At 45.5% G+C, this 27,803-nt stretch overlaps 1 pseudogene; it reads right to left on the reverse strand.

The window, feature by feature from the left end:
• Positions 1-6,096: 6,096 nt before the first annotated feature.
• On the reverse strand, positions 6,097-8,273 carry LOC149995261 (sialic acid-binding Ig-like lectin 14; annotated as a pseudogene).
• Between the last annotated feature and the right edge of the window lie 19,530 nt (positions 8,274-27,803).

A 27,803-nucleotide genomic window follows, 5' to 3' on the forward strand; every position in this document is an offset into this window, starting at 1 on the left:
AAGGACATGAAAGATGTTACTAAATAAAGAAATATGCGTGTGGATGGATAGTAAAACAATACAGTGTAGAAGTCCACTCTACCCAGATGAATGTGCAGAATTAAAGCAACATGTCACCCAGTCCCCAAGTTCACTTTTGGGAAACTTGATACCACTCGTGTAAAATTTATATGAAAGCAAATTTTTCCAAATGCAGCCATGACAAACATGGAGAACAAAGTATAAGGACAGGCTCTGTAGGACTTCAGGACCCAGTAAAGGGTTACAGATGATAAGGCGGTGTTGCATTCACTGACACGGTGTTACACCACTAAACCACGGGGACAGAATAGGGCGTCTAGACCTAGACCACAGGAAATGTCATGCAGATAGAGGAGGTGATGCAGAGAAGTAACACAAAGATAAACATCTGTTTTAGTTTTTCTTATGTATGGATTTTATTTTTTTTTTAATTTTTATTTCATATTCCAGTACAATTTGGTCCCCTTATACTCCCTGCACCCAGCAATCACCGCACCGTTGTGCATGTCTATGAACCTTTTTCCTTTATGCTCAAACTACCTCCTCCCTCATTCCTCCCTTCCCTCCCCCTCCCCCCTCACCCACTTGCTGTCATCCTGCTGAGAGAGAGAGAGAGAGAGAGAGAGAGAGAGAAATATCAACTTCGTGTTTCACTTACTGATGCATTAAGTGATAGATTCCTGCATGTTCCCTGACCTGGGATTGAACCGTGAACCTTGCTATTTGGAACAATGTTCTAACCAACTATGCTACCAGGCCAAGCATGATAAACATTTCAATAACACGTGTGGGCAACTAGGCATCCGAATGCAGTTGAATGAGATTGCACCCCTAGCTCCCACAATGCAGTAAAATCAAGTGCAGATGGATTGAAGATGTATTGTTGCACAAGAAAAAGAAAATAGAGTTGTTAGAAGATAATGGAGCAGGGCTGTCTGCATGAATTTACAATAGGGAGGGATTTCTGAAGAAGACATAAAAAGCACTAGTTATAAAGACAAACATCAAAACTTGGACTGTGCTGAAACTACGGACTCCTCCTATAAGGCACCATAGGCAGACTTCTAGCCAAGTTGGAGGCGTAAACAAACACGCTGCATCTCTCTCCACAATTAAGAATTAATACAACTACCTCAAAACTAGAAACAATGAGAAGTTCCAGAAAGTCAAACTGCATGGACGTCCAACAAACAAAGATATAAAGAAATACTCATCCAGACATGTAGGAGGGGCGGAGCCGGGCAGAGAGGACGCAGTGTGGTAGTGGCAGCAGCGGCAGCAGCAGCAGGCTGGTGGAAAGCACAATTACGCATTTTAAAAAGTCAGAATGGACACCTGGGGAATGCTCCCAGCTCCTCACCAGACCACAGAGCTCATGGTTGCTGCACCGGGGAAAATCAAGCCTCATTGCTTCTGACTGTGCAGGCCGGTGGGGGTTGGGATGGAAGCAGAAACAGCTGGTCTCTCAGCAGAGTCCGCTTGTTTAAAGGGCCCTCACCATCCTAGAATGTCCACAGACCCACCCACTCTGGGAACGACGGCCAGGGCAAGAGGTACAGGGGTGCCAGTTCCATACGGAAGTGGGAGAAGTGCCTGGAAAAGGGGGCGAGTGCTGAACAAGCAGCATTGTTCCCTCTCAGACACCTCCCCCACATACAGCACCACAATGTGGTGAAACAGGTTGCTGTGTACTGACAAATACCTTAGGCTCCGCCTCTTACAACATAACAGGAGCAACAGCTCTACCTTAACCACAAGAGGCAAACAAACACAGGACCCTGGCAAGATGAGGAGACAGAGAAGTATGGCCCAAAGGAGGGAGCGGATCAGGGTTCTGGTGAGAGAAATGAGTGACGAGGAGATAGCCAACCTAACAGATGAATAGTTTAAAACACTGGTGACAAAGATGCTCACAGGCTTGACAGATATGCTTGAGTACGGCAAACGCATAAGAAAAGAAGTGAAGGCTATGCTAAGTTAAATGAAGGAAAATCCACACAAAACCAATGATGAAGGGAAGAAAATCAGGATTCAAATCGATGGTTTGGAACATAAGGAAGAAAAAATCAGTCAACCAGCGCAGACTGAGGAGACGGGCATTGAAAAAAATGAGAAGAGGCTTGGGAATCTCTGGGACACTTTTAAACATGCCAACATCTGAATCATAAGGATGCCAAAAGAAGAAGAAGAGCAAGAAATTGGGAACTTATGTGAAGAAATAATGAAGGAAAACTTCCCAAATTTTGTGAAGGGAATGGACATACAAGTCCAGGAAGCACAGAGAGTCCCAGACGAGCTGGATCCAGAGGGGACCACACCAAGACACATCATGATTAAAATGCTGAAGGTGAAAGATAAAGAGAGAATCCTAAAAGCAGCAAGAGAGAATCCTAAAAGCAGCAAGAGAGAACCCTAAAAGCAGCAAGAGAAAAGCAAAGAGTTGCCTACAAAGGGTTGTCTATAAGACTATCAGCTGATTTCTCAAAAGCACTTTGCAGGCAAGAAGGGACTGGCAAGAAGTATTCAACATGGTGAAAAGCAAGGACCTACAACCAAGATTACTCTATCCAGCACAGCTATCATTTAGAATGGAAGGGCAGATGAAGTGCTTCCCAGACAAGGTGAAGCTAAAGAGTTCATCATCACTGAGCCATTATTATATGAAATGTCAACGAGACTTACTTAAGAGAAAAAAGATCAAAACTATGAACACTAAAATGACAAGAAACTCACTTATCAACAACTGAATCTAAACATTAAAAACAAAATCCTACTAAGCAAACTAGAATAGGAACAGATCATAGGTGTGGAGATGATTTGGAGGGTTATCAGCTGGGAGTGGGTGGGGGGACAGGTGGGGAAATGGTGCAGGGACTAAGAAGCATAATCGGTTGGTACAAAATAGACAGGGGGAAGTTAAGAATAATATAGGAAAGGGTGAAGCCAAAGAACTTACATGCACGACCCATGGACATGAACTAAGGGGCGTGGAATTGCTGAAGGGAAGGGGATTACTGGGCAGAGGGGAGCAAAGAGGCAATAATTGAAACTATTGTAACAACATAATCAATAAAATATACTTAAAAAAAAGAAACATAGACCGTGCTCAATCATCAGCCATCAAGTGAGAGAAAAACTTTACAACACATGTAAACATTGAAGTATCACTCTCAAGAACAGGAAAATATTTCTACACACACACACACACACACACACTGGATTTGGAAGGCTGACTACAAAAAAATGAATGTAAACTATTTTGGTTTCCAATGGGGGGGAAGGTGGGGAGTTCCTCCCACACCACCAAGTAATTCAGCTCAATTCGGACACTACCTACCTGAGGACAACATCAGAGCCCACAATTGAAGCTTCAGTTCTTAACGTGTCCCCCGAACCCAACGTCTGATGCCATTGTCACCCCAGGGTCTCACCTGTGCCTCTGACCCACCAGCTATGAATCAAAGTCCCAAGACCTCCTCCTCTTTGAACTTATTAACTTGTCAGAATGGCTCACAGAACGCAGAGCACATCTTACTCACGAGGTCACAGGTTTGTTATAAAAGAATACGACTCGGATGGAGCAGATGCAGAGGGCAGGGTGTGCAGTCAGGGGCGCGGAGCTTCCGTGGCCTCTCTGAGGTCCCTCCCTCCCAGCGCCAACGCGTGTTCACCAACCCGAGCGCTCCAAACCGCGTCCTTTTTGGTGTGTATGGAGGCTGCACTACATAGCCATGATCAGAAATCACTGAACGTTGGTGAGTGGTCCCACCCAGGCCCTCCCCTGTCTGGTTCCCTCTGGCTTTTGTGCCACCCAGCACGGGAGGTTCCTCTCACACTGGAGATTGCAGATGTGGCCCCAACACTGCCCCATCCCCTAAGTCCACGTTCTGTCCCCTGGGTCAGGAGTGACAGACAGTTGGGGCGGTGAGAGGAGAGGAAGCTGTGACCACAGCCACAGGCACGGATGGAAGGACCTGCACCAGGCAACCAGGGCCTCAGAGCAGAGAGGAGGCCGGGCTGACCCACCTCTGAGCACGAGGCCCCTGCGAACACAACCCACAGCCGTGACTTGGGGTAAAGGAGCGACCACTATCGTATTCCAGAAGGGCCACAGAATCCATCTCAGGGATGGGAGTGTGTGTGTGAGTGTGTGTGAGTATTTTCCATGTGAACTGGAGATAAAATTATTTGTGGAGGTGAAATTCACAGGACATAAAATTACTGAGATGATTTCGGATGTGTAGACTGTGGGGCTGTTTATCGCGACACTTCCCCCATCACCGTCTTTTCCGCAGGCCTCCCGCACTCCTTCCCCACACCGCCTGCCGTGCAGGGATCTGTGGGGGGCGATTAGAAATTAGAAATGATTAATGCACTGATGGGCCAAATAAATCATACAGGCAGAAGGGTGTGTATTATTTTTTAGTTAAATTTTACTTTTCAACTTTACATTCAGTATTATTTTGTATTAGTTTTGAGTACACAACATGGTAGAAAGAGAATCATATACATATTTTTTTATTTACTGATTTGAGAGAGAGAGAAAAAGAGAAATAAACATCGATGTGAGAGAGAAACATCGATCGACTCCCTTCCATCGGTGCCCCCATTGGGGATCGAACCTGCAAACTGCATGTGCCCTGACCGGATATAATACCCGCAACTTTCAGTGGACAAGACAGCGCTCCAATCCATGGAGCCTCACTGGCCAGAACAAGAATCACGTGCTGTGAGAAGTGATTCCCCTGACATTTCCAGCACCCACCAGGCACCATAACTAGTTATTTCATTATTATTATCTATGTTCCTTATGACTATACCAAAAGGTATCTCTTTAACTCAGATTCTCAGGCAGGGTCTGGCTCATTGAAATCCTGGATGGAAAACCAAGGTCATGACCTCCCTCTGCTGAACACAGTGCCATCCGCATTTCCGTGTTCCTGAGTCATCTCACCTGAGATGTTCTCCCTGGGAAAGCCCTCCTGGTCTTCTGCTCTGACATCCGAGATGTAATAACCTCAGAGAATAAGGATAGCATGGTGATCCTTCAGGAGATAAAATCATGAGTCCTGTTTTGTATATTTTTGCATCTAGAGCCAGTGAGACCCACTAGGGGAGAGGAATGGATTCATTGCAAACTTCATTACAGGTTTGGCCCAGAACCGTTAGCTTAACCACAGTCATTCTCAGAATCCATAAGCGGGTTCAAGAAACTCCCACAGACACTAAATACGGCAGCAAAGTCAATTTTTATGTTGCAGTACTTAACATACTTTTATTTATAATTAAACAGTAATCACTACAAGGTAGGCATCTTTGAATAGAACAGGAAGAGCTGTGCTCCTAACTACTCTGTATGAGTGTCTGCACTGACAGGACACTTTGGGAGACTAGAAACTCAGGTGTTACCAGGTAAGGGTGAGGAGAGAGAGAGGACAGGCCAATGGGAGAGGCACAGGCAGAAAAAGGGGCCCATCATGGGTGGGTATCACCTGTTGTTCATTTTCTGCATCTTAGGATGCTTTCAAGTCTGAAAAACCGCTGGCCAAGGAGAGGCAGCTCCTCCCAGGACTCCCCACCTCTCAGAGACAGGGAAGGACTCTGCCAGGAACAGCCCCTCAGAGGCAAACCATCCAGCCCTGAGCCCACATTCCCCAGCCAGCAACCTGCCCTCAATCACTGAGGACCCGGGACCAGAGAAACAGAGACCACCCGCAGGAACACACCCACCAAGTCTGTACAAAGGCCTCGCCGTGCACTGGCCTGGATTTCCATGGAAACCCCCATAAGGCTCTGACTAGGCTTCCCCCAACTTGTATCTGCCTCCTGAGGAGACCTGGCGCTTCCCCTGGGGTCCTGCCTGGTCTGGCGGGGCCTCCTCTCAGAAACTGAAAGTCATAGAATCTTCTTCCATTGGCATTGACTGTCCTTGTCGTCACTCAGTCACACAAATTAAAACCCCAAGGGCACGATTGAGACAGGTGAGTCAGGAGTTTCCCCAGAGAAGGTGACACTGATGTCCCACAATGGCCCCTGGGACCCCGCATCTCACCTCAGCGCCGTCTTCACAAGGGGGGAGAATCGGTCAGGATGTGGGCGTTGTTGTCAGGGGGCCTCCGCACCTGCAGAGCCAACACAGGCCTCGCTCAGCTCAGCTCCAGGCAGGGGGACAGCTCAGCCCCACCTGGAACTGGGGCCGGTCACTGACCGTCCCTGTAGGGAGACAGACCTGCCCACCTGGTGTAGCAGAGCCAGGTGAGGCCGTAGGTGAGGAGGAAGCCGGCCCCCATGAGGGCCCCTTTGACCAGGGTGAGCACCAGGGGCCAGGAGCCCTGCTGCACCCCAGGGGGGCTTCCTGGGGAAGAGGAAAAGAGGGTAAAATTGTGACCCCAGGTCCTGTCCTGCCCACAGCCCCAATGCCTGACCTGGCTGCCTGCCCCCAGCACCTGTCCTGCACTCACTCTGCACAGAGAGGCTGACGGAAACATGCTGGGAGCCCAGCGGGTGCCGAGCGCGGCAGGTGAGCTCTCCTTCCCCCAACCCCACGCGAGGCAGCTCCAGGATCGCGGTGCTGGAGATGGGGGTGGCGTTCAGGGCTGGGGGACCCCCGGAACCAGCTCAGCGCTGCAGGGGGGTTGCTGTCAGCCACACAGAGCAGCCGCAGCGCCTCGCCCTCCAGGATGGGAAGGGATGTGGTTTGCAGGATCTTGAGGGCTGGGGGAGAGAAGTGCAGGGAGAGGGGGAGAGAACACAGGGGCAGGCGCTCACCCACAAAGGTGAGAGAAGCAGGGTCGTTATTTCCAGCCTTGCCTCCCCCGGATCTGATCCCATTCATGTTATGTGCCCCCCTCAGCTCCATGGCGGCCCCAGGGGCAGGTCCCAGCCCCAGAGACTGAGGTTCTTTCCTACCTGTGACATTTCTGAAGGACATGCCTATGGTGAGGTTCTGTGGGGCGTCTGTGACAGAAAGACATGGCCCAGCTTCAGAGGGGAGGAGAGGATGGAAGTCACCCCAACCCAAGGAGGGACCGTGGGAACCAGGAAGGAGGGATAGCTGTCCTTCCTGCCCCCTCCCCGCCTGCACTCAGATCCGTGCACGGGTGTTCTCAGGGAGCTCAGCCTCCGGTGCACATAACTCACAGAAGCACACATACACACGCACACACACACATAAATGCATGCATGTACACACCAGTCCCACTGCCCCCAGGGAACCAGCCATCCCTCCAACACTCACAGGAGACATTGAGCCGGATGGTTCTCTGCGTGGTCACCCCAGTTACTTGGTGTGTCACCTGACAGGTGAGGTTGGTGCCGTGGTGCCAGGGCCTCGGGGTGAAGGTGAGCACCGAGGAGTGGAGGGTCTCAGGGTTGAGAGAGCCCAGAGCAACCCCCTCCCAGGAGAAGCTGAGAGGACGTCCCCCTTCGCAGGACCCTGGCAGGCTGCAGGTCAGCTGCGTGGGGCGGCCGGACTCCAGGGGCTCCGGAATGAGGATGTCTGGTTTCTGTGTCAGGTCTGAGGAGGCGAGAGGGAGCTGCCTGGGACCTGTGGGCTCGGAACATAGAGTGTGACCCTGAGGGAGACTCATGTTTCAGGGCCCCAGTTCAGCCCCAGTCCTGTGTTTCTTCCGACCACCCTGGGCCCCAGGCCTGCATCAGGGATGGTCCCAAGTTCCCGTTCCTGTTCTAAGATGGAATCCCACATTCCTTGGTCCTCTCCTGGGCCCCTGCCATACCAGTCACCTTCAAGATCAGCATCTTATATAGGTCAGTGTATTTCACAGCATTTCCTCTCTCCACTCGGAAGACGTAGATTCCCGCGTCACTCCTCCTGGCGTCTCTGATGCTCAGGGAACAGTCGCTGTTCCCGGGGTCCGCGAGGAGGACTCGGTCCTGGGCCTTTAGCTTCACTAGTTTATTTGCGTTGTTGGTCTCCACAAGTTTATGGTAGCATGTGTCATTCTAAAGCCGGTACCAGTAGATGTAGATAATACCAGGGGGATACGGTGAACTCCGCAGGTAGGAGAAGGAGCAGGGCACGTGGACGCACAGACCCTCCTGCACCCTCACCCATTTTTACACTTGGAGCTCATCGTCTCGCCGCTTCTGCAGGGACCCTGGGGGTCACACAGGCTCAGTGGCAGATCCGCCCCTCCGCCCTTCCCCATCTTTTCTTTCTGATGCCACTCACCCCCCCAACCCCACCACCACCACAGCAGGGACAGCAGCAGCAGCACCATGTCTGCACCTGACAGGGCACAGCAGGTCCCGGTCCCTGTGTCATGGAAGGAAATTCTGAGCTCATGGGTGGGGCCGGGGATGCCCCAACAAGAAGCGGTGGGTGAGAGCAGTGGCCAGGCCTGGAAAGGAAACTTGGGCTCCCCAGGCCTTGAGGGGGTTGCGGTGAGGGCCGAGAAATATCGTGTCCTCCTCGCCACCATTTGCTCAAGGGGGTTCTGAGCTAGTGAGTTGGTGACTCTCCTGTGCAGAATCATAAGGTCCCATAATTGCAGCCCTTTTCATCTGGCATCATGTCTACACAGGGGAAGGAACACCACCTGGCCAGCTGCCTGGGGATCAGGGTCTCTGGGGCCTCAGGACAACCACAGACCAAACGTGTTATCCCATCACGGGAGCAGTGTTGAGAGGCGCCCAGGCCAAGGTCCAGGTAGTGGAGGTCTCCCCTCTCTGGAGAGAAGGTATGTTCACGCAGACAAATACATCAGGTGGACATGACTTGTAGTTCCCACCAGTGACCCTGCCTCCCGACCTCTTGGAGCTGGGACCCCATTGCCATCACTGTCCTCGTCCCAGGTAGCCTCCGAGTCTGGCCTGGCGTCGAAGCCCAGAGCAGGCCTGAGAGCCCAGCGGTTGGAGTATGGAAGCTGAGGGCATGGAGCGTCCGGGTGGGAACCCAGACACCTCCCCACCACCTCACCTACCACCTGCTCCGCTTTACCAAAGTTACTTAGCCTCTCTGTGCCTCAGTTTGCTCACCTACTAGAACTTTCTTCACTGTTATTGCTGTGTAAGGATTAAAGGAATTTATATGTGTCAAAAGCAGAGGGATGGCTCCCTGAACCCCATCCTTCTGGGTTTTATGAGGCTTTATTAAATAGGCATGAGTGATTAAATACTTGGCCATTGGTGATTGATTCAACGTGTGGCCAGGGAGTTAGAACTTAAGGTTCCCACCCTCTGATTACATGGTTGGCTCCCCTGGCAAGCAGCCCTCATCCTTAAATGTTTTCCAAAAGTCACCCCATTAACCTAACAAAACACCTTTCGTGTTCTTGACATTTGGGAAATTCCAAGGTTGTGGGAGCTCTGTACCGGAAATGGGACAAAGACCAAATGTATATTTTTTATTAGAAATCACATTATCATGGGTAGGGCGGGGGTAGTTCAGGGCTAAGCAGAGAAGGGACAGGATCCGATCTGCTTTCTCCTCCTCACGCTGCTTGCTGTGCTGCGTGCAGACCCCTCCGGGGCTGCTTCAATGCCCCGGATGTGAGATGAGTGAGCTGGGGTCTGGGTGGGCCCCGTGGAGCTCGTGAGAATGAGGTGGGCCAGCTGTATTTGTTGACAGATCAGAGGCACATTGGTAGAGAAACAGGAAGTTCAAGAACAAAGATGCCAACATTTTTGGCATGAAGCTACCTTGTCAGAGAAGGAAACTATTTGAAGAGATTTTTAAAGAAAACTGGAAGCTCAGTTGGGGATGAGCTGGGTTAAGATGCATATTAGACACACAGGTGGAGAACTGGCAGAGGTGGTTTGATATGTGACTTTGGGGAAATGGGTAGCTTGACAAATAAAGTGGAAGCGTCACCATAGAGTGTTTAAAGTCTTGCGCCTGAGCTATATCACCAAAGGCGAGGATTTAAATTAAAAATGATAAGGACCATCTCCCACGGTTTTGGTGAGCTGGTATCAGGCCCACCTTCCCAGTGAAAAGCACAAAGGGGGGAAAAATCATTGTAAATCTTAAAACCATTGAAGGGCTAATGAGAGAGAAGAATTTTCAGTTTAAAATCAAGGAGACGGTGGAAATCCAGAAAGGGAAATGGGGATCCAAATTCTGAAGGTGCAAAATGTGCACTGGGGCTCCATGGACCTGAGGACCGAAGTCAGACTACACGTCACGGTAGGGGAAGGTTCGTGGCTCGTGGTGGCACGTGTCTTCCTTCACACTGGCAGGCTCTTACCCGGTCACTAGCAGAAAGGACAGAAGAATCTAGGCTGGAGGATCAAGACCCTGCCCTGGGATTACTTCATTGCCTTACCACAAGCTCCGATTCCTCTCTTAGGAGTTGGAGCAGATGAGCTCAGTGAGCGGGAAGGGAGTTGCATCCAGAACCCACAACGTGTAGACACAAGGACTGTGATTGAACAGAGGAGGACGTTTCCCTAGAGCGTCTCTAAGGAAGGAAGTGGCCGTGAACAGACGACCTCAGAGCGCAGCCCACGGCGGGAGCCAAGCTGAGGACCGCGCCCGCCCGGGGCGGCGCCGCTGCAGGGCTCACGGGCAGCGAGAAGGCACTTCTGCGACACTGACCGAGCTCGGGAGCCCTCCGTGCTGAAGCCAGGGCGCTTCCGAACTTTTGAAGCCGAGCGAGACCACGTCTGGCTTTTGCTGTGTTTTGTTTTCTCCAGTTCAAGCTGCAAAGATCGTGGGCGTGTCGAACACAGCGTTCCCCTCACCGCCATGCCCGCACCCCGTTCCCTTGCCTTGTTTGCAGGCAGGATCCCACCCCGCACCCTCCTCTCCCCGCTCCCACGCCGCATCCCAGCACCGCGTGTCAGGACGCAGGCCCAGGCGTTTCCCTGACACTCGTCCACTTCCCTCGTTGACCGTAACTGCCTTGTTCAGAGGCTTGATTGGTGGGACCCTGAACGCACCGCACAAAGCCCCGCCAGCTGTAGGGTGTTTCTCTCCAACTGGGCTTTGAGGCCCAACTCACCTGAGGAAGGGAAAGAAACCAAAGGCCAACAGCGCCGCCTGCTGGAATTTGTAAACAGCACTTTCCACATATATTTTCCACGTTAAGCCACACGTGTTCCCAAAGCGTGGAAGTACAAGGCCCAGCCTCCAACAAAATGTGCAAAAGAAAGAAAAAAATAACAACGACATTGCGGGAGACCTCTGATTTCAGTTCTGACAGGAAAAGTGCTTGGAGTGCCACTTTCGTTCCTAGGACAAGAAAAAGCTGAACAACTGGGGATCGATGACTTTTCTTAGACACATCAAAGGATGGAGGTCACAAAGCAAGCCACCACCCCAAAATCTAGAGAGGGTGGCAAATGCAGAAAGTCACAACGAGGATCTGTTTACTTAGCACAGAAGGTGCTGGAGTCATAAGTTTGTAGGGACATTTCCATGGCAATGTTGACAACTGGGGGAGGCTGAGGGTGGATTACCACGAGAAACTCGTGCAGGTCTGTCTTTGGGGTCCCCACACTTTCCCAGGCTTTACCCGCAGGATCCCCACCAGGTTGGAACAGGAAAGACCCCTGTGTGGCTCCAGCAAAGAGAGTGAAGAGTAATCATTGTGAAATAAATCAGCACATTTTCCAGAGCGTACGCGTCCTTTCCAGGGAAAGACTATACCAGAGCGTCCTCCCTTGTAGAGGGGGGCATCTCTGTAAATCCAGCACACCCAGGATCTCTGTCTCACTACACTGGCGGGAAGCCGGGGGTCCCAGCCCCCACCGTGTAGGTCCCAGCCGCAGTAGTGACACTGTGGACTAGAAGCACCTGCGCACCCACCTGGGCAGCGCACAGACATTTCCCCATCCAGCGCCACTGTTGTTAATAATGATTGCAGGATGCACTTCAGCTGAAACCACTAGGGAACTTTAGGAACAAGATTATTCACATGTTCCTGGAAAGGCCACCCACGTGTGGTCAAGGTCTCGGTAGCGCGAGAAGGAGGCAGCATGGACCTGGGGCTCTGCCGTTATTAGAGTCCAAGGGTGGGCTGTTTGGGGTTTCACTCCTTATTGGCTAATTTAAAGCATAAGAGAGGAAATTACGGTGTTGGAATGGAGTAGCAGAGTTCCTTAAATGGTCCGTTATCTGGGTTACCTGAGGCTTCTGCTGCAGTCACCTTCAACGGGTGGCAGAGGCCTCATTCCTTCCCCGCTTGGTTTGCTAGTAGCTGCGCCTCAAAGCTGCCAATGTTGATGCGCGCTGGACGGCTTTGGACGTGGATACCTTGGCAATCAAAAGGTTAATGTCAGGCACTCAGGACACCCAGTAAGATTTTTTTAAACTTTTTTTTCTTCTTTTTTTTTTTTTTTGACTTCCACACTTGCCTTTTTTTAAAAGTATATTTTATTGATTATATTGTTAAAATAGTTCCAATTTTTTTTCCCTTTGCCTCCCTCTGCCCAGTACGCCCCTTCCCTCAGCAACGCCAACCCCCCCTTAGTTCATGTCCATGGATCATGCATACAAGTTCTCTGGCTTCACCCTTTCTTATATTATTCTTTTTTTGAATTAATTAATTGATTTTTTATTTTTCAGTTACAGCTAACATTCAATATTATATTAGTTTCAGGTATACAGCACTGAGGTTAGATATTTTTATAATACATGAAGTGATTCTTCCCATAAGTCTTATTTTCATCTGGATTTAATAATAAAATGTGTTGGGCTGAATAGGGGCCCCCAGGTCCTAATCCTGGAACCTGTAAAGGTGACCTCATATGGCAAAGGACATTGTGCAGAAATGATTAAGCAACATTTTCCAGTTTTTAGTGTAGAAGTCTTGAAACTCTTGTGTTAGTTTCCCTGTTAGGAATATTGGGATTTGGGGTACTTTTAAAAATCATATTGTATTTTTAATTTAATTTTCTGATGTTGCTACGATAGATACAGAAATTACTTCTGCATGTTGGATTTGGATGCAGCTACTCTGCTAAATTTACATATCAGTTCTAATAGTTTGTTTTTAAAATATTTTGGATTTTCTATGTACATTATCTTGACATTGGAAACAATAACCTTTTACTGCTCTTTTTCCAATCACTGTGCCTTTTATTCATTTTCCTACCTCATTGTCCCTTCTAGAAATTTCACTAAAATGTTCAAAATAGCCCTGGCTGCTGTGGCTCAGTGGATTGAGTGCCAGCGTGCAAACCGAAAGGTTGCCAGTTCAATTCCCACTCAGGGCACAGACCTGGGTTGCGGGCCAGCTCCTCAGGTGGGGGTGTTGCGAGAGAGACAACTAATTGATAGATACATCAATGTTTCTCTTCCTCTCTTCCTCTCTTCCTCCCTTCCTCTTCTCTAAAAATAAATAAAATTTTTTTAATGTTGAAAATAAGTGGTGAGAATAAATATCTTCATCTTTTTTTTTACCTTAGAGAAAAAGTGTTCAATATTTCACTCCAGTTTAAACAGAAACCCATGCTACTTAAGTACGGTGAATCCAGTCCCTTTCATCAAAAACAAATTTCTGGATCCTAGTTTGTATTTAGTTGACATGCAGGTTCTTTAAACATTTTTAATTTCCTGGTCACAGTTTCACGTTTGGAGATATCTCACAGTAATCTGAATTCCTAACTTAACTTGGAAAACGTTAGTATCTGGCATTTCCATATGAAAGAAATCAGCTGAGGGTGAGCAGGAGCCTCCCGGCATTATTCTGTAGCATTCTTCCTCTGAGCTATGGTCTCCCCTTGCACTGAGGCTAAACAAAAATTCTTCTAGTCAGAGATTTGCTCTGACTTTGCTCAACAGTGGAGCTTTGTTAGGGAGACGATCAACGTCCAAGCGCGCCACCTGCTGGACAAAATGTACTCAGCGCACTCCACAGGGGAACCACGGAGAGACCAGGATCCCCAATCCAGATGCGCAAGGCTCCAGTTCTCTTCCAACACTATTTTCACGAACAATAAAGGACAAAAAGAGCCCTGGCTGCTGTGGCTCAGTGGTTTGAGCATCGGCCTGCGAGTCAAGTGTCGCTGGTTTGATTCCTAGTCAGGGCACATGACTAGGTTGCACGTCAGGTCCCCAGTTGGGGGTGTGAGTGAGAGGCAACCACACAGTGATGCTTCTCTCCCTCTCTTTCTCCTTTCCCCTCTCTCTAAAAATAAATAAATAAACAAATAAATAAATTATAAAAATAAATTTTAAAAATACATGAAAAATGTACATAAAAAAAGAAAAAGAAAATAGCATGGGAAAAATTATAAAGAATATTTACGAAACAAAAAGACTGGTAGACTTAGCACCTTCCTGTTTATAAGGAAATTAAACTCTTATTTTAGATAGCAAAAAAGACAAAATTTTTTAACTGGACAATCTGGAGGAACTAATTAAAGATAAAATAATGGCAATTAAAAATAAAATGCACTTAGGAGCATAAAATACAATACTTGGCATATAGAAAATAAAAACCAGTGGCGTAGGGTCCCCAGTTGGCAAAGTCACCTAGGATACAGAGGAATGAACCAAAGGGTGAAAATGATGAGGGAAGAGGACAGCCCTGGGGGACCCAGATTGCTTATGGAATCCGTTGTTCCATTCCTAGCTAGAAACTGGGAAACTATAAATGAATGCATAATTTTTTCAGGAACATTAAATTACAAAACCATTCTCAAGAAGGGATGACCATGTTAATTAGATGGTAACTATCAATAAACTAGCAGAACTATATTCAATTATTTCACACTTCCAACAAACAGAGAATTCTGATTCAATGTAAACTCAAGACAAAAACAAAAAGCTTCCCAATCATCTGTATAGAGCTGCCTTTGCATGATGTAAAAACCTAATAACACAAAAAGAAAAGGAACTATAGCCCTGGCTGGTGTGGCTCTGGATTGAGTGCCGACCTGAGAACCAAAGGGTCACCAGTTAAATTCCCAATCAGGGCACAGGTTGCAGGCCAGGTCCCCAGCTGGGGGCGTGTGAGAGGCAGCCACACATTGATGTTTCTCTCCCTCTCTTTCTCCCTCCCTTCCCCTCTCTCCAAGAATAAATAAATAAAATCTTTAAAAGAAAAAGAAAAACACTATAGACAAAGCTCCCTAATGAACATTGATAGGAAAATTCCAAGTAGATTTAAATTACTAGCAATAGAAACATCCAGTGAGTTAAATAAATAAATATTATACACACATACAGGGGTGGGCAAAAGTAGGTATATTGATGGCAATCAAGAACTCTGTGCCCAATTTTGCTTGAGTATAGCAAGTAGACTACAAGAATGTGTAATAATGAAGGCCACCATTGTAAGAACTCACTAGATTGTATACATAAGTGCATTGTGCCACCGTGACATTCTTTTGAGTTAATAAATCTAATGTAATAGAAGCATACAAACAACCATAAACTAACTTTTGGCCATATATATAATTATACACACTTACACACACACACACACACACACACACACACACACACACAAATGGTCAGAAAGGTATTACTAGAAAGGCAGACATAATGAAATGTTACAATTTCCTTTATAAGGATGTTTGTGCTACAATTTATTGTCATTTTGATGTGGTCACGGGAGGAAGTGAGCACAGCATCTACCTACTCTGCCATCTTGACCAGAAGTCACCATAAATTATTATTTACATGGATCAAAAGGTACTATGCATATGACTTTGTTACAGGCTAAAAGCACATTCTTAAAACTCGGGTAGCTTTTGCAACAAAAATCCACTTACATAAAATTATTTTCTTAATCGATAATTTTATTTGCCTGCCTATCTATCAGATTGTGTAAAATTAAAAACAAATTAAATGCTTCCTTGCAAACCACTACATTGTCCTAGCCCGGGACAGTCCTTGGACCACTTCTCCATGCCATCTTTATTGCATTCCCAAAGCAATCTCTCCCAGTCCAAAGGTTTTGAATAATATCCAGTATTGAGAACTCCCAAATATATAACTTTACCCTCATTCTCTCCTCAGAGCTCCACAATTTTGTTGCCTGCTTGGATAACAAATATTGGCTCTTCAACTCATGATGTCCAAAGCTTCCTCTGGATTTCTGCTCCAAGCCTGCTCTCCCACAGCTTTTTCCATCTGAGTAGAAGTTAACTCCATTTTCCACCTGCTTGGGTCATCCTGGTCTCCCCTCCTTCTCTTACACCCAACATCCATTGGAATCCCTTTCACCTCTTCATCCCAAAGGTATGCAGAATGCGTCCTCCTCTCTTTTTCTTCCCTTCCCTTCCCTTCCCTTCCTTTTCTTTCCTTTTTCTTTCTTTCTCTTCATTCTGTGATCAACAGAGCTCAGAAGTCATCAGGCCTGGCAGAGCAAGACGCACGTCTGTGCAGAGCGGTGGCCTAGAATGAGGTGTCTCAAAGACAGTGAGGGGGGTGTCTACCCAAGAGTATCAAAGAGAAATGTCAGAATTCAGGCATGTGTTTCCATTCAGGAGTGAGTGGAGGGTGATGAGGGGGTCCTGGATAGGGTGAGGTGGGGACATCCCCGCAGGCGAGACAGAATCAAGCAGGATGAGGAGGGCAGCCACACTGGGAGGAACGGTTGCCAGGATGGGGAACTAGTAACACTCAGGGGAGCTGCTCCAATAATATACCATGGGTGGCGGGAGTCAGGTTTCTCATTCTGAGAAGCCCTACTGAGCTGGGAAGGCAGAAAGCTAGAATGACCCATTTGGGATTGAATCGGAACTGGAGTCAAAGGAGTGAACTCACAGATTTCAACATTCATTTTATAAATGAATTAATAAATCAGTGCAGATGAGAGACTATTTCCGTGAAAGTCAAGCACAAGATGATGGCACCTGCTATCGCAACTATTACTTAACATTCTAATAGTGGGGTTCTTAGTTGCAAAGAGCACCAATTGGGGTTAACTTGAGTAAAAAAATAAAAATTATTTTGTAGGACATTGGGCAGCTGGCAGATAGGATAAGAAAGCTAATGTACCAAGTTTAGAAAATGGGTCAGAACCCAAGGAAACAATGAATGGTGAATCATTGCCAAGTTTGCCTAGAGACAGCCTGGTTGAGGGCCAATGCCATCAAAGGGAGCACTGGGCCCTTCTCTACGTCTTTGTATAGTCGCGGTGCGAGTTTACTCAGACACCTGCCCACTAGCCACGAGGTTCCCAGTGGTGGGAAGTGGGACCTCACACTCTGATGGAATTTCCAAGGACATAGCCTTCTTATTTCCAATTAGCAGGATTGTATACCTGGGATAGCCACAATTAACCGGAGAAACTATCACAAGCAGTACAATAACTCATTCAGGTGTCCAGTTTTAGCACACTTTTTCCATTCCAGTACTGTTGATATTTGGAAACCGGCAACACTGTAAGGAACTTGGACACCTTAGCCTGCACGGACCTTATGGGTGGGAGCAATCTAGCATCATTCATGAGCATTGCATCTGCGCATTCACGTCATCTCAACAACCCCACGGCTGGGACCCTGTCCCACTGAAACCAAAGCATTGCTGGAAACAAAATGAATGCCCCTCAATCAGGAAATGGCTTTGGCACAGCCACACCGCTGAAATTTTTCAAAATATCAAAATTAATTGACTAAAGAAACAGGTATGAGAATTCAGTTATCTTCCATTAAGCCAGATATTTCAAAAACTTCCCAAAAATGTAATACAATCTCACTCTTTATATTGATTTTTCATTTTAAAAATAGAGGGCCCTGGCTGCTGTGGCTCAGTGTATTGAGCGCCGACCTGGGAACCAAAGGGTCACTGGTTCGATTCCCAGTCAGGGCACATGCCTGGGTTGCGGGCCAGGTCCCCAGTTGGGGGGTGCGTGAGAAGCAACCACACATTGGTGTTTCTCTCCCTCTCTTTCTCCCTCCCATCCCCTCTCTCTAAAAATAAATAAAAACCTTTAAAGGACCAAAAATAAAAATGGAGGTATATTTTATTAAATAGATTAAATGTTTTATTTTAAATGAATAAATGCACAAATATTTTGACAACAATGCTCACTGGATGAGAATACAAACTATAAACTTAACTAGAAAAAAATTAGACAACCCAATAGAAAAATTGTCTACTGACCTAAGCTGATATTGCAGAAACAATGACTTCTAATTATGTGAAAACATTCTCAATAATATTATCATTTTAAAATATATAGTGATGTTGGTAGTATTGCACCAATGTTAATTTCCTGAGTTTTTAAATTTTTTATTTTATTGTGGTAACACTCAACATGAGATCAGCCTTCTTAACAAATTTTTCAATGTACAATAATACCATGTTGTTGACTCTAGGTACAGTGATCTCCAGAACTTGTTCATCAAGCTTAACTAAACTTGCTGTCAGTTTATTATATCTTCCCAATTCCTCCTCCCTCCAGCTCCTGGCGACTACCGTTCCACTCTTGATTCTATAAATTGGACTATTTTAGACCTCCCACATTAGTGGAATCATTCAGTATTTACCTTTCTGTGACTGACTGACTTCAGTTAACAGGATCAAGTTTCACCCTATTATTGCCGACTGCAGAATTTTCCCCCATTTTAAGGCTGAATAATATTCCATTCTATGTGAATATCCCATTTCCTTTATCCATCCACCTGTGAATAGACATTTAGATTATTTCCCCATTTTGACTGTTATTAACAGTGCTACATTGTACTTGGGAGTGCTACTATCTTCTTGAGATTCTGATTTCAATTATATTGAAAAAATATCCAGATCATAGTGTTGATTTTTTTTTTGAGAAACCTCCATACCATTTCCACACCTACTGTACCATTTTTGCCTTCCCACCAACAGTGTACAGAGTTCTTATTTCTCTGCAGTTTTACCAGCATTTGTCTTTTTTTTTTCAATAGCCATCTTGACAGGGGTGAGGTAATGTCTCACTGCGGTTTTCATTTGGATTTCCTTGATGATTAGTGATGTTGAGGATTTTTTTCATATACCTGTCAGCCATTTGTATGTCTTTTTTTGTAGAAAGGTCTATTCAAGTCCTTACTCCATTTTTAAACTGGGTATTAGAGTTTTTTCCTCTTGAATATAAGGGTTCCTTATATATTTTGGAGATTAACTCCTTATCAGATATTATGTTTTGCAAATATGTTCTCCCATTCTGTAGGTTGTCTTTTCACTGTGTTGATCGTTGCCTTTGTTGTGCAGAAGTTTTTAGTTTGATGTAGTCCGACTTGGTTTAGTTTGGTTTGGTTTGGTTTATGTTTCCTGGGCTCCTGGTGTCGTCTCTGTAAAATCATTAACAAGACCAAAGGCATGAAGCTCTTCTCTTGGGTTTTCTTCTAGCAGTTTGAGAGTTTCAGGTCTTACATTTAAGTGTTTAATCCTTTCTGAATTGATTTTTGTGTATGTATAAGAAAAGAGTCCAGCCCTGGCTGGTGTGGCTCAGTGGATTGAGTGCCAGCTTGTGAACCGATAGATTGCTAGTTCGATTCCCAGTCAGGACACATGCCTGGGTCGTGGGCTAGGTCCCCAGTCAGGGACTTGTGAGAGGCAATCAATCAATGTATCTCTCACAAATCAATGTTTTTCTCCCTCTCTTTCTCCCTCCCTTCCCCTCTCTCTAAAAATAAATAACTAAAATCTTTCCTTTTAAGAGTCCATTTTCATTCTTTGCATGTGAATATCCAGTTCTCCCAGCACCATTTGTTTAGGAGCTGTCTTTTTCCCCTTGTGTATTCTTGGGGCAAATAATAAAAGACACTAACATTAGCGAAATTTGGGAGAACTGTATCTAGGAATTCTGGGTACTAATTTAGCAATGTTTCAAAACACTAAAATTAACTCAACATGAAGAGTTGAATCTGTCTAGTAGTCTTATTTTAATATTAGACTGTGGGACAATAATTTCTCAGCACTTTTAGCTGTTATTTTTCTCAGTTTTGATACTAAATAGATGCTCACTTGGGAGGTAAAAGATCCTAGTGATAATGATACTGCCACCAACCTATTAGGCTTTCCTTCCTCACTAATAGAAACTCACTAAGGGAAAGGATTACTTCCTCTTAAGGACGTTTTGGACGAAAGTGATGATGTAATTTCATTAAAGCTGTACCACAACCTGAATTTTTGCTGCTTCTTCAATAGTTTCAGAAGAGGGTGTGAGATTGTTGCCCTCTGTTATATTTTTCTTCCCCCTTTTTTTCCATCCTCACTAGAGGACATGCCCGTTGATTCTAGAGAGAGGGGAAGGGAGGGAGAAAGAGAGGGAAAGAAACATCGATTGGTTGCCTCTCATACACACCCAGACGGGAGACTGAATCCACACCTAAGCATGTGCCCTACCTGACCGGGAATTGAGCCCACGACCCTTCAGTTTACGGGATGACACTAACCAACTGAGCCACACCAGCCAGGGAGCCCTCAGTTATATTTTTATAAGGTATAACATACATAGAGATAGATTCACAAAACAAATATATTTATACATATATTATAAATTTAAAGAAAATAAACACTCATTATCATGTAAGTCAAGAAATGAAATATGCACAATAGTTCAGAACCTCCTCCAGCGACTCCTCCATCCCTCCTGAAGTAAGTAAGCAACATTCTAACATTGTTATAATCTTGCCCTCACTCTTTTTATTTAGTGCTGTCATTTATGATGTGGTTTTCTTTTGACTGTTATTAAATCTTTTTGTACATGACTTTATGTATTCTTGTGTGTCTTATTTTCTCCAACATTGTGTTTGGGAGGCTTGTCCATGTTGTGGTGTCGCGAGTTCCTTTTCATTGGTGCATAGTATTCCACTGTGTGGATAGACCACCCTTTATAGATCCAGCTGACTCTAAGTGGCCATTTGAATTGCTTCCAGAATGGGGCCATGTCAAACGATGCTGCTGTGCAGTCCTGCACATGCATCTGATGTGACGGTGCACAAGTATTTCTAGGGTAGTACTTCTCAAACTTTTTGGTCTCAGGACCCCTTTGCCCTATTAAAAAAATTACAGAATGCCCCAAAGAGCTCTTACTTATGCCAGTTACATCTATCAATAGTTGCCTTATGAGAAACTAAAACTGAGAAAATGTTAAGTAATTATGCATTAATTCATTTAAAATAACATTTTTCAATGTTAACACAAATAATATATTTAACCAAAAGTTCCTCTATTTTTTAAGACAAAAGTCAGTGGAAACAGTAACATGGTCTGTCCATTTTTGCAAATATCTTAATGTCTGGCTTCACGGAACCAACTGTGGGACTTCTCAGCCTCCCCAGTCATGTGACCCAAGTCTCTGTAATACACCTCTTGCCCTGTTCTATATCCTACTGGTTCTGTTTCTCCAGGTGACCCTGCCCCAGGCACCGGCCCTCCAAGGCTGCAGCTCTAGCTGCCTTCGGGCCTCATCTCCCCTCTGCCTGCAGCATCGGCTCTGGTCAGCGCTGGGGTGGTAATGGCTTCTCCCTCGTTTGTTCTTGGACCCTTCACCGCCTCTTACTGCATCTCTTAATCCTGCCACACCTCTGTCCCTTCATCAATTCACAATGCCCTCAGCTTCCCGTTGTGATCCTGACTGATACACCTGCGCACTTACCGTTCCCTCTGTGTCTCTCAGACCTTCCATTTCAGCTCATCTTCCTTCTGGGACTCATTCAAGTGACTTTCTCCAAGGTAGGTCTGAGTTTGCGCTTCCATTGGCCATGGCTCCAGTTCGGTACCACTTTTATTTTCATTCTCCTCATTCCAGGAACCTGTTGAAAACTACGCCTCGTTTCAATAACCAGAAGAAGCAAATGCTCATTGGTCAAAAGCAGCTTAGAAGGCCAGCTTACTTTTCTGAGTTCTAAACGTCAGCTCGGACATCCCTCACTAGCTTGTCATAGCTTTCATATTTTGTAAAGACTATTTCGTAGCTTTTTATTGAACTTCTCATCGTTTTCAGCAAAAGGGTTGATCTAACTAACCTAACCTGCATTATCAAAAATGAGAAAGTCCTGCCCTCTCTCATTTTAACTCCTAAGACCTTTGCGTGCACTTCCTGTTCTGTGTAATCACTCGGGAAAATTCTGTCCTTCGATCTTCCATGAAAACGATGACAGTGAAGCCCTGGCTCATGTCTCAGTGGATTGAGCGCCGGCCTGTGAACCAAAAGGTATATTTTAAGGCTTTATAAACCCTTCCCACACACTTATAAACCATTCCCAGTCCCTTATTAACCTTTTCCACACTTTTATAAACACTACTTATGTTCTTAAACATATTCTACACTCTTAAACCTACACCACTTTAACAACATACGTATACAGTACCACAAAACCCCGCAATAGAGCGAAAAATCCGCGATAAATAATTAAATACAATATTTTTTAAAATCCCGTGATACAGTGAGGCTGCGATAAGAGATCCACAATATAGAGAAGGACGGCTGTACTTCATTAAATCACAAAAGCCAAGAAGGCAACAGAAAAAGTTTGCTGGCAAGACCAAAGTCCAGGTTCTATATAACCTAATCCTGGACAGGAAATGACATTCCATCACTTTTGCCGTATCATGTTGACAATAAGCAAGTCACTGGGTCCAGCCCACAAACAAGCGGAGTTGGATGATCCAAGGGCATGAACATCAGCACGGGGAGATCATTGGAAGCCATTTTGGGAGGCTGCCTCCACTACAAATACGATGTGTGACTTTCCGTCTGTAACTCAGCTTTCAAGAGCTACACACCAGTCCCAGCTCTACGGTAGGAGGGGAATGAGAGCAAGGTTCCTGCAGCACTTATCACGTATCACGCACAGAATGCCTCCACTTTCACGGCATGTTGTTTTGGCTACTTCTGCAGGATCATCAGATAAGCCAACCACTGCCTCTGTAAGCAACTCTCAGTTGTGAGTAATTCCTGACATGTTACTTAGTACCATCATCTGCAGAGTGCACTGGGAAATCCCTTCGTTTCGGTTCAAGCAGCCCTTTGAACATGGGAACGCTTCTTTGCCATCTTGTTTGAATACCTTGTAGAACACAGTTCCAAAATCTCTTGTATGTCGTGAGCCTGATTTGGGCTGAAGAAGAATGGCACAGGTGTAGCTCCCCATCTTTCTTCTTATGGCCAGTGATTCTTTCACCTGATACTGAGCTCTAATTAGTTTTGGATACACAACTAAAGAGTGTGAACAAATCACCACATGCTTCTAATTTCTAATTCGCTCATAGCCTTTGCCATTTTTGTCCCATTATGAGTGACAACTACTGATTTTCCATTCTACACACATTTCACAAACCATATTCACTATGTTGTTAACGATGAGTCAGACCCAGCTGAAGCCGAGCAACCGAGTAGAAATATGGATAATTCACTATAAATCAGATAAAAATACACCTGATTGTTTTTTCACATCCAAATGTTTTGTGTACAGAATACAGAAGTAGCATACACAATAATTCTGTGCACAATTTAATATAATCCAGAATATTTTTTCAAAATACATTTTCTAGAACGAAATTTTAGGAACAATAACTTGGGAAATTTTTGAAAATCATTCATCTTCCCTTTCTGAAAATGATTGTAACATTGTCTTGGCTCCAATAGACTCAAGACTAAAAAACGACTTATCTTTTAAAAGTATTCTTATAAAATATGTTGTTTTGAAGTTTGCTCAGTGAGAACAAAATGTGTTTGGGGCACCTCACTTCAACCTGACCCCTTCCTACATTTTTCATGCTCTTTGCATTTATTATTATGCCTGGATCAAACATAATTTAGCATAGAAGTTGTCACACAGATTTTAGAAGATCTTATTTCCACTTCAAGAAATTTAAGTCAGCAAAGTTGTCAATCTTCACATATGTGAAGCATTTTCAAATAATGCTTTTTCTTAATAGATGCCTGGACTAAATGGACTTCAATAACTAAAATATCAAGTGCAGTTATTAAAGATTATTTTCTTTAATAGTATGAATGCTCGAATACCAACTCATTCTACAAAGAAGGCTGTCTGCCATAGAAAGCAATCTCTGAATTACTATCTAATTTAATCTTTGCTGGTTTGCCTCATGTTATTATTTACACTTTTACAAGCATTTTCAGTCCCTAGAGGAGAAAATGTTCTTCCTAATGGTATCTAATTAAAGCACCCTTAATATTCATATGCCTTGTTGGGTATAAAAGACATGCGGATTTCCCCCTCAGAACTGAACCACTCACTGATTTGTTTTTATCCTCACCTGAGGACATTTTTTCATTGCTTTTAGAGAGAGGGGGAGGGGTGCGGAGAGTGGGGGAAAGGGGAAACATCAATGTGAGAGAGAGACATCAATTGGTTGACCCCAGCTAGGGATCAAACCCACAGCCTGGGTATGTGCCCTGACCAGGAACTGAACCCGTGACCTTTCAGTCCACAGGATGACACTCCAACCAACTGAACCATATCAGCCCGAGCACTAACCTGATTTGTTCATCTGCTGGGGGCACTGAGGGCATGAAGGGAGCGGCCTTGCCTGCCAGTGGTAATAGCCCCTTCCTGGGGACAGCCCACATCCAATGACCAGTCAGTGTGTAGTATAAAGGCCGGTGCCTCTTGCCCTGATCTGAGACACCAAGGCAGGCCCATCCAGCTCCATGCGGCTGGCTGAGGCCTTCGTTACGACTGCCTAATAGTTCAACCTCTCCCACCGCCTAATCGCCTCCTTTCCTCCCTTACAAGTGCTAAGCCTGAAAGCTCTCCCCAATTAATTTCCTGAACTCTAATTTCTGTCTCAGAGTCCTTTCCCTGAAACACCCCCTGCAGCCTACAGGCTTTCACAATCATCATTAATTATTCCAGCCTCTTACTCCTATAATTATGTAATTACACACACACACACACACACACGCATTTATACTTCAATGTACTGATAAAATTTTAACTTGGAACACACACACAAGATTTTCACTCCCAGTCACACTACGATGCTTAAATTTGAAAGTGACTATTAAGATCTCAACCGGAGATTTGAGTAACCTACCTTGTTCAATGTTACTAATGTTATTAGGCTGGTTAGGTGTGACGGTTACCCAATGTTCACACACTCATTGAGTTCCCACAAGTCTGGGATGCCAGAAACAGCCTTCAAGATGCCAATCAGAGTTTCAGCCTTCAAAAGATGGGGCGGAGGCTGAACTCAAGTCCGTTTAGTCCAGGCATCTTTTAAGAAAAGGCATTATTTGAAAATGCTTCACCTTTGTGAAGATTGACAACTTTGCTGACTTAAGTTTCTTGAAGTGGAAATAAGATCCTCTAAAATCTGTGTGACAACTTCTATGCTAAATCATACTTGATCCAGGCATAATAATAAATGCAAAGAGCATGAAAAATAGAAAAAATGGGCACCGATACTGTGGCCGAAGCTGAATTTTAAAGCAAACCAAATCTGTGTGTATCTGTGTGCGTGTGTGCGTACTTAAGCGTGAATTAAAGTATGGAAAGACACACGGCTTAACGTGGAAACTGAACTGTTTTCCTCGGACTTCCGTAACACACTGGGGGGAGGGGAGCTTAAAACAACAGAAATTCATTCTCTCACAGCTGTGGAGCTCAGAAGTCAGAAACCAAGGTATCTGCAGGGCGAGGCTCCCTCTGAAGGCTCCTTCTTTGCTTCTTCCAGCTTCCGGTGGCTGCCGGCAATCCTCTGTGCTCCTGGGCTTGTGGATGGATCACTCCAGTTTCTGCCTCTGCCTTCACATGGGCTTCCTCCCGATGTGTCTCCTCCGTAGCTTCAAACCTCTGTCCTGATAAGGTTCACCCTAATCCAGTATGACATCATAATTTGATGACATCTGTGAAGGCCCCCAAAGAAAGTCATAATCGCAGGTACTGGGGATCAGAACTTCAAAAGACATTTTTTGGGGGGGAAGCAGTCCAACCCACAACAGATACAGTATCTGATTTACAGTGAAGAGGCACCTGAAGTTGGGCAGGAAGGGAAGAGTCAAGAAAAACCAAGCAAAGAAAAAAAGAAAAATGGAGGAGACAAGAGGAGGAAGAATGAAGTAAAAAATATTTCCACAGTGGATTGAGCGTTGGCCTGAGAACCAAGTGTTGCTGGTTCGACTCCCAGTCAGGGCACATGCCTGGGTTGCGGGCCAGGTCCCCAGTTGGGGGCACACAAGAGGCAACCACACACTGATATTTCTCTCCCTCTCTCTCTCCTTTCCCCTCTCTCTAAAAACAAATAAATAAAATAATTTTTAAAAATATTTCCATAAGTATAAATGATCCTGTTTATGTAAAATCTTGTGCATGTACATAAAGAAATTAGGCTAAAGAGCTACTCTCTATTTCTCTGTAGAAAAAATAACAACATATTATCCTGTTACATGGCTTACCAAGTGCCAAACACCGTTTCAAGTGCTTTACATTTAACTCCTTTAACCCTCATATTTCAACCCTGCAAAGTAGGTTGAGATATTATTATTATTGTTATTATCATCCCCATTTCACTGATAACAAAACTGGGGCATAAGAAGACATAGTAGAACAACCCAGGCAGCCTGGCTTCAGAGCCCGTGTGCTTAATCACTTTGTTGTAGACAACAAAATTCTGTTCTTGACAAACAAAAACACTGTATGTGCGTACAAAGGCTCATATATTTTAGAAGGGAAAAAAGTCAGGTGTCAGGATTAAAAAAACACAATCTTGGTGTTGAAGAGCAGAGCAGCTGAAGTCCCTTCACTACTCAGATAAACAGAAGACATGTCCCAGAGGGGAAGAGTGAGGCTGCAGAGAAACCCACTTCTAAAAATCACACCTGCTTTTCCAAACATTCTGTCCAGGAAAGGGTTACTAGTGGTAATAAGATTTGTCTCCCCCTCCCTGCACCCCTACCCCTGCCAATGCACCATCAGAGAGAGAGAAGACACCCCCATACGACCCCCCCACCCCGTCCCCATTTCCTACAAGACTACCAGGGCAAGTTGCCACTTGGGATTATTTAATGGCGCAATGGAAGCATCTGTGGCATTTGGATCATCTGGTATTTCGTATACTCTGCTAGTCTGAGGATTATAGCACCTGTGGGGATTAAGTGATGCCTTAGGATTATCTCAAATTTGGGGGTTAACCCCCACCTGGAAGGATTCTCTGGTAAGGCTGTAGGATTATCTGAGGCTGGGGGTTGATCCCTCACAGGGGAGGATTCTCCACCACTTTGACATTCATCATGCCCGATGCCTCCTTCTCTAGAGTTTCAGTGAGTCTTTGACGCAGACCTACCTCAGGGCAGGTTCCTGCGTCTTCTGGCTGACAGCTCCTGTTCCAGGAACTTGGGGGTGGCCTCGTGAAGGGCGGGATGCTTGTTTTCACATCGGCGCGCTCTTCCAAGGGATATAAGAATGGTGGAACTTGTGTCTCCGGGGTTGAGGATGACGGCAGATCCTTCCTCTCAGGGGCTGATGGGAATAGCAGATCCTGAGTCACAGGGGCTGATGGAAATGGTGGAGCCTCAGTTGCAGGGGTTGATGGGAATGGGGGATCCTCAATTGCAGAGGCTAAGACTGGCTCCTGGATCTCAGGGGTTCATGGGACTGGAGGCTCTTGAGTCTCAGGAACTTGTGGGACTTGCAGTAGCTGAGTCTTAAGTGCCAAGGGACTTGTGAACCCTACATACCAGAGAATGATGGAAACAGTGTGTCCTGTGACTCACTGACCAATGGGAATGGGAGTCGTGTTTCAGGAACTAACAGGAATTATGTTCTCTTATCCCAGAAGCTTAAGCAAGTCCCAGCCTAACCCATAAACCATGTGCTATTCATCCATCTCTCCATTCATTCACTTAGGGAACAACTTTCTGAGCCCCTGCTCTGAGCCACACCCTATGCTAGGTAGTACAGAGGACAGAGGT

The sequence above is a fragment of the Furipterus horrens genome, unplaced genomic scaffold, assembly GCF_987537825.1.
Source record: "Furipterus horrens unplaced genomic scaffold, mFurHor1.1.pri manual_scaffold_13, whole genome shotgun sequence".
Classification (NCBI taxonomy): Eukaryota; Metazoa; Chordata; class Mammalia; order Chiroptera; family Furipteridae; genus Furipterus; species Furipterus horrens.